The sequence below is a fragment of the Mesocricetus auratus genome, unplaced genomic scaffold (genome assembly GCF_017639785.1).
Source record: "Mesocricetus auratus isolate SY011 unplaced genomic scaffold, BCM_Maur_2.0 Super-Scaffold_100014, whole genome shotgun sequence".
In the NCBI taxonomy this organism is placed as follows: Eukaryota; Metazoa; Chordata; class Mammalia; order Rodentia; family Cricetidae; genus Mesocricetus; species Mesocricetus auratus.
In genome coordinates this window covers 14,069,719-14,077,835 of record NW_024429197.1, presented here as the reverse complement: position 1 = coordinate 14,077,835, position 8,117 = coordinate 14,069,719, and positions in this window count along the sequence as shown.

The window sequence follows — 8,117 nt, the reverse complement described above, 5'->3', positions numbered from 1 at the left end:
CCTCATGCCCTACGCCCCACAAACGTCATCCCCACCAAGACATTGTTCGGTGGAAACCAGCACCTTGTTTTACAGGCGAGGAACTCGCCACTGAGGAAGCAGTCCTCTATATCACAAACTGGCACAGTTGGAACACTCTCCAGCATGGCTTTGTCCCCGTGACATTGCTGAAGTGACTCAGTGACTTGTGCAGCTGTGTAGGCAAGAACGTTCTCCCTAGCAAGAGCTCTTTCTCATGCGGTCACTGCCAGTTCTGAGGACCAGGGTATGTGTTACCTCTTAGGATCTCTTGTGTACAGACAAGGAGCAGCCTCAGAAGATGGCTTGGTGCATCCTTTACCATGAGACACTGGGCTTGGTGCGTCCTTTACCACGAGACACTGGGCTTGGTGCGTCCTTTACCACGAGACACTGGGTAGCCTTTACCCTGGTGGAGAGTGGAGTGGCTCCTGACCTCAGGTGTGCTCACTGCTCATTCGCAGGATGCTCCTGTGGGTCAGCGTGGCTAGTAAGGGGCGAGGGAGTTCGGAGAGAAAGTGTCGTCGTCGTCGTCGGTACCAGGGAGACTGTTGTCTTGCTGAGCATCAGGAGCCAAGCTGAGGATTGTTCACCTGAAGCTCCCCCAGAAGTGAACCACTGAGATTGTATGCAGCATTCCCTCTCTGTATTTCTTTGTTTGTTTGTTTGTTTTGTTGTATTTCTGTTTTGTTTTTCGAGACAGGGTTTCTCCGTGTAGCTCTATAGACCAGGGTAGCCTCAAAGTCACAGAGATTCGCCTGCCTCTACCTCCCGAGTGCTGGGATTAAAGGCGTGCGCCACCAACGCCCAGCGTCTCTGTATTTTCACGGCTGGTGGTTTGATGTATATAGAATGTGTACGTGTGGGAGGGTGTCGATTGTTCTCAGCCCTGCAGGGGTAAGTTCTGTTATTACCTCCATGGTACCTTTGTGCACTTGGACATTCATACATCTGGGAACAGTGAAACCAGAGCCAGCCGGTCTCTGACTCTGTCCTCCAGTCGCCAGACTGGCAGCTTTGACATCGCTAAGGATAGGGAAGAGATTCTCAAACATCCTGGTTCAGAAACAGCTATAAGCTATGAATGAATGAAAAAAGGAATCCACGCAAGTGTTCATGATGACGAACTTGAGAGTCATGCCACCACAAGTAAGATCTGTTACAGTTCTCTGGCCCCTTGCTGTTGGCCCAGAGCTCCAGTGAGCTGGCTTTTCAGAGCTCCTAAGACCACCTGTATGCCAGCGGGGCCAGAGTGTGTGTGAGGAACAAGAAGTCCAGGAAGGTGTGTGCTGACTCTGTCTCGCAGCTTTGCATCTCTATCCCCGAGTCTGGTGGCACTGCATTATTCATTACTCCAGAAGAAGCACTGCTGCTGGAGTCAGGCTACCCTAGCAGTGTGTGGTGATGCACTTCCCTCATGGAGGACCACTCTACATGCCTACTCCTGGCGGAAGTGCCCTGACAGAGTAGGTTGGAATGGCGGCCAAGGCCAGGCTTAGATCCTGTACAGATAACCCTCAGGCCTGCAGACAAATAGACCCCTTCTGAAAGTTGCTCTGAAGCAGGAAAGCCTACTGTACAGTCCTTAGAGCAGAGCTGCAGAGCAGTTCCCCCTAACAGCCCCTTCCCATGTGACCCCCATTGTCCAGCTCTGTGAGTCAGTACATACATGACACATTTAGTATGGTGCATCAGCAGCACCTACAATCACTGCACTCGGGAAGCAGAGGCAGAGAGGATCAGGAAGTTTTCGTTCACTAAGTTTGGTGTTTTGGTTTTTCAAGACAGGGTTTCTCTGTGCAACAGCTCTGGTTGTCCTGGAACTCATTCTGAATCGGGAATTTAAAGTTATCCTCAGCTATTGAGTATGAGGCTAGTCTGAGTTACATGAGATCTAAACTAAAAATAAATAATAAAGGTTTTAAAAGGTCAGGCATTTACTGATCATGGTAAATGTTTTTTTTTTTAACTATGTACTTATTTTTATTTTGTGTGCATTGCTGTGAAGATGTCAGATCCCCTGGAAATGGAATTACAGACAGCTGTGAGCTGCCATATGGGTGCTGGGAATTGAACTTGGGACCTCTGGAAGAGCAGCCAGTGCTCTTAACCTCTGAACCATCTCTCCAGCCCCGGTAAATGTTTTTAAAACAGTTCTCCAGATTGAAGAGATAGCTCAGGGAATGCCTTTGTGAAAGCTGTGAGGCCCTGACCCACATCCAGGACCCAGGTAGAAAGTGGGGCATGATAATATGCCCATGCAGCCCAGTGCTAGGGGGGAGAAAAGGGCAAACCTCTGGGGCTTGAAGCTACTCTGCCTTGCATCATTGGTGAGGCTGGGCTTGCAGTGAGATACAGTCTCACAAAGGGGAGGGAGTTGGAGAGGGCACTTTTGGCTGCTCCTGCTGCTTTCACAGAGGACTCAAATTTGGTCTCTAGCACCCACTTGAGGTGGCTCAGAACTGCCTAGAACTGCAGCTCTGGGGTCTCCAACACCCTCATGACCTACCCACACAGACACAGCACACATACTTTAAAATCATTTTTAAAAAGGTGTTCCTGGGAAGGTGCGCCTGCGGCTGACCTTTAACCTCCATAATCATGGGCATATACATGCACCCAACACAAACAAAACAAAAAACCTTTTGCTGTGTAATTTACCATCTGTCACAGACAAGCAGGTGTGTATGCTGTTGAGAGATAGAGTACTTTATACTAAGAAATCTTGGCTAGCCAGGCAGAGGCAGACAGATCTCTGTGAGTCTGAGGCCAGCCTAGTTCACAGAGCGAGTTCCAGGACAACCTCGAAAAAAAAAAAAAAAAAGAAAAGAAAGAACTTTGGCTAAATATTTGATACTGTGGGTCCTAGAGCTTCTCCAGCGTTTCAGAGTTAATCAGTATTTTCATGTTTATAATTGTCAAGGCTGAGGTGCTAATGCCACTTTGAATAGATATGTGCTGCAACGTGGCAGAAGTGTTTAGAACCATTTCAGACCCTGCAGAAAATTCTCTAGCATGGGCTGTCAAAATGCCTCAGTAAGTAGAGAAACTTACAGCATCTCTGACAGCCTGAGTTTGAACCGCGGATCCCCAGGGTGGCAGGAGAAAACCAACTCTCACATGTCCACTGACTGACCTGCTCTCACACAAGAGCAATGTAAAGATACTTAAAAGACAACATCCCGCATAATATAACCCAGAGGTAAACTAATCTGATACATGCCAAGCACCAAGGAATGACAGTAGGAAAACACTTTGTTTTCTGTAGTTAAACCATTATCTTAATATTAGGGCAGAAAAACTACATCCAGTAAAAACCTAGCAGTTTGTCACATACCGTAGTCTAGGATCTGAGCTGAGATGTCTAGGGTTGAGTCACTTGGCTTAGTGGGTTGGGCCAGCTAGGTGCACACGTTCAGAAACAGGCTGCAGTGACAGGTGGCATAACCCGGGTGCACACTGCCAGAAACACCACACCGGCGTCATTAACCATATGGCCAAGTAGAAACTTCATCCTCGCCACATTTGCATGACCCCCACGCTCAGGGTTTCATGGCTCAATTTAAGATGCTGTGCCTCTAAAGACTTAGGCTTCGAGCTAGGAAGTCCTCGAGTTCCCTGGCTCTGGTTCCCACTCTTCCAAGTGAGAGATGCTTTGTTTTCTGTTTCTGCTTTTTGTCCTGCTTATGAAGGAACTCAGATAAAGTAAGCTGCCATGCTTTACTCTGCCAGCCAGGGTTGCCGCACTCCGGTCTCCGTGTGTACCTGTGGGGCCAGAGGAAAGGGTAGGCTGATGATTGTGAGGTGTGGGGTGGAAGAGGCTCCATGCAGAAGAGTGGAGATCACAGCGGAGGGCACGGCTGAGAAAGTACAGTTCCCATCGAGTGTGTCAGAGCCAGAGTGTTGGGGAAATCTGCACATGATTGGAAATGGTATTTTTTCAAAGAAAATACAAGGAAACAAGAGAGGTTTTCTCCACATGAATACTGCAGAAGACACAGTTGATGGCCCCGAGTTCTGTCCATGGGCCTTTGTAACTCCCCGCCCAAATTCCACAGTCAGCGCTTTGACTATGAATCATCCAGTCTTTGCTCTGGGACTGAAGAGTGGGGTTAGGGGTTCCTCAGTTTTATCAGCTATGTTCCATGCCCACTGATAGCTCACTCTTACCTTGGGGAAGGCAACTCCTAAAGTTCAGTGAATTCACTGTGCAGCGGGGAAGGTAGTGCCCATGGTGATAGCGTTCATATAAGTTAAAAAGTAGGTGCCAGAGGTCCCTTCTACTACCTTGGGGGCATTCACCAAGACCAGCAGGTAGTTTAGAATGGCTGGTTTCACCATTTCAATTCCCAATTGCATTCTCTGCCTTTTATGGAAAACTAGCAAACTTGTGGTTTCTCCTCAGCTGCTAGATGTGCCATTGGGTGGATGGGGATCCCTTCTATTTTGGGGGATGCTGACTTGAGTCCAGTGGCGAGAAGAATGTGGACCCAACATGGCAGCCAGCCAGATAAGGATAGCCTTGACACAAGAGAGTCAGACATGTACTAGTTGATGAGAGAACCAGAGCTGATGCTAAAAGCATCACTCAGGCTGGCTGCACCTGCTCGTGTATCACAAACCCACTGCATGGCTGTCTATCCGACGGCCCTGCTTGAAGCCTCTCAAGCTAGGACAGAACACTAGAGAGGGGCTGCACTGGGCAAGAAAAATCCCTTGTGAGAACTGGCTGCCTCCTATCTTAGAATCTTCAAAAATTGCCCTGTAACAGGGGAGGCGATTGAGGGGTTCCAGCTCCTGTATTCTAAGGAAATGAGTAAGTGTGTGCTGAAAACTCGTCTAGCAGGATATGGAGGGGAAACAACCTAAGTTTCCAACAGCAGGGAAGAGTGGCTGATTCACTGTGGGACAGGATGGTATACCATTATGAAATAATCTCTTCAGAACAGAAAAGTCTCATGATAAGCTACTGGATAAGTAAACACGTTCTAAAACAATGCAGAATGGGATTTGGAGTCCCCCCCTTTGGTTTTTAGTCAGTTGCTCATAGTCTAAGATGACCTTGAACTCAATACAAAGCTGAAAATGACCTTGAATTCCTGATCCTCTTGGCTCTACCCTTGAGCTCATATCTGTGCCTCACCACGCCCATCATGGGGTTATTTTTAAAATTGAACTTTCTGGACTGCATTTTACATTTACAGAAACGCTCCAAAGATAGTGTGGAGCTTCTGTCTACTGTGTTGCTACTGATGCCAACGTCATAACTGTGGCACCTTTTCACCAGTTTCCACTGACGACTGTCTTGCTACTCTGGCATCCAACTTTTTTTTGTTGTTTTGGTTTTGGTTTTGGTTTTTCCAGACAGGGTTTCTCTGTGACTTTGGAGGCTGTCCTGGAACTCACTCTGATAGACCAGGTTGGTCTCGAACTCACAGAGATCTGCCTGCCTCTGCCTCCCGAGTGCTGGGATTAAAGGTGTGTGCCACCAACACCCACGTGGCATCCAACTTTTTTCCCACATTACATTTAACTTTTTTAGTGAGTGATTCCCCTATTGTTAAAAAGTGTGTGTGTGTGTGTTTGTCCTTCCACTGTTTGTTCCAGGGATCAAACTCAAGTTGCCAGTCTTGCCTGGCAAAAGTGCTTTTAAGGACTGAGCCATTTCATGGCCCAACATTTTTGTATTTTCAAGTTTGTGTAGCAAGCTGTGGATGTACCTAAGTTGACAGTAAGTCCTAGATTGGATCCCTAGCCCCATATAAACTGGTGTGTTGTGCACCCATAATCCAAGCACTGAGGAAAGAGAGGTAGGGGGATCAGAAGACCAAGGTCATTCTCCACTGTGCAGTGGGGTAGAGGCCAGCCTGAGCTGTGTGAGACCCCGTCTCAAAGAAAAAAATTGCATAGAAAAGCATTTGGAATGGTTGAAAACAATTAACTATGTGATCAGAGCTGTATAATGGGACTAACGATGTTTGTTTTTTAAATTTTTAGCGTGTTCTAATTTTTCAGTTATCATGTCCCATGCTTTTTAAATGCTGAAAAAATGTCTTCAAACTAGTTGGTACCCTCTGATTGTCTCTTGTGTGGCTGTGTTGTGATCACTTTTTCATTTGTCCTTAAGACAGAGCTCAAGAAGCGGGAGCATGTCTGGTTCATCCCTGTCTGGATCATCCACCACAGGACCAGACACACAGGAAGCACTTGGTCTTGGCACTCTTCTTCAGTTCGAGGAAACTGCAGGCTGTGTTTCCTGTTTAGTGACCCAAGAAAAAGACAGGAGTCTGTAGTCTCAGGGCTAACCTGTGTCTGCCACTTAATGGATGACATTGAGTGGCCAGGAATGTAAATTATGCTAGTTGGCTAGATTTACTGACTGGGCCTTTAGGTGGTTTCCCAAAGAGAAGTCAGGATGCTGCCATCCAGAAGAGGGGAGCTGATGTTAAGCAGGTCAAACTCAGCACCAGAGGCTGCCCCAGGTCAGCATTTTAGTCTCGGATGCTTCCCACCTGTCCCTAGCACTCAGCATAGAACCTGGCCTATCTCGGGTACCCAGTTACCTAAGCAGACAAATGCATGTGCTAGTAAGCCAGACAAGTCCTTTTCCAGGCGGTGCTTAGTCAGGACGCTTTGCACTGCAAATGACAGAGAACGTGCCCAACACAAAAGCATGCTCGTTGGCTCTGGCCTAATGGAGTCTGGGAGTCAGACATGATTTGATCAGTATTCTATCTCTGCAGGTTTCATGGTACCACCGAAGTTCCAAGCATCCCATCTAAAGTCTAAAAGAGAGTAGATCAGAATCTTGGAACTCTCAGCAAAAGCTCCAAGATTCGGTGAGGACTGGATAAGATCACATGTCTACACCTCCAAGTCTGCCAGTAGAGGCAGGGATTGTTTGTTGGATTTGCCTAGACCTGGAGGATGTGAGAGGAGAACCAGCTTCCCTCGAGCTGTGTGGAGACCCCTGAAATGAACTCTGGGTCTGAGGAGGGAGAAAGAAGGATGTGGCCTGGGAAAGTGACCCACAGGAATCAGGCCCAATTGGAAACAGAATTGTGCCGGGCAGTGGCAACGTACGCCTTTAGGCCCAGCACTCAGGAGGCAGAGGCAGGCGGATCTCTGAGTTTGAGGCCAGCCTGGTCTACAGAGAGAGTTCCAGGACAGCCAAAGCTACTCAGAGAAACCCTGTCTGGGGGAAAAAAGCAATTGTGTGGTGTAGACGTCGGATGCAGGATCGAGAGCAATGCTGAGGGAAGCTGCAGGGAAGAGGAGAGACTGCTAAGTCTGCGAGGAGGTGTGGGCAGCAGAGTTGGAGAGGGGTGGAATGCAGGGCAGAGCATCAGTGCCTCCGTGAGGTGCCGGCAGCGCATAGAACTCTCTGTGAATTACCCCCGTTGGTGCTTACTCCTGCAAGGTTGTCCCCATCCTCCACTTCCACAGAAACAACCCAGAGGATGCTAGAAGGCTGAACTTGGGCCGTGGCCCCAACTTTCCTAGTCATGAAACCCGTAACGAGCCAGGGTGTGGTGAGTGAGGTGTGTGGTTATGTGGGCACCAGAGAAGTGAGTGCCTTAGAGCGTAGAGGTGGTGAAGAATGTGTGTTAAATGATTCCCCTCCTCCCATCTTACTGACAGTGGAGGCATATGAAAGTAACTCGCAGAGCTGGTGAGTGATGGCACTCACCTTTTTGCCCCCACGCAGCCTCTCCTGTCCCTACTGTGCTGTGTGAGCTGTCATCATCACACGTTCCATCCAGGGCTCTCTCATGTGCACTTGAGACTGTTGCCTGAGCTTAGTCAGGTTCTAATCCAGTTATTCGGAAGAACTCTGCTTGGGAGTCCAGAGCCCTTAGTCCAGAGATGCTGTCCCAGGTCCTACGTCTGAGCTGCCCCCATGGGGAAGTGGCCTGGCTGCTTCTCAGAATGCTGACAGCACGACCTTTGGCAGGATCAGGCAGAGCCTCATGCTGCTGTTGGCTGAGCGCCCAGCCAGAGGGACTGAGCCAGCATGGAGTGAGCAGCTGCAGGGCCTGGGCCCCTGGGGCTTCCAGGCACCCGTCTTTAATGCCTGGATGCTGTTCACTGCTGTCACA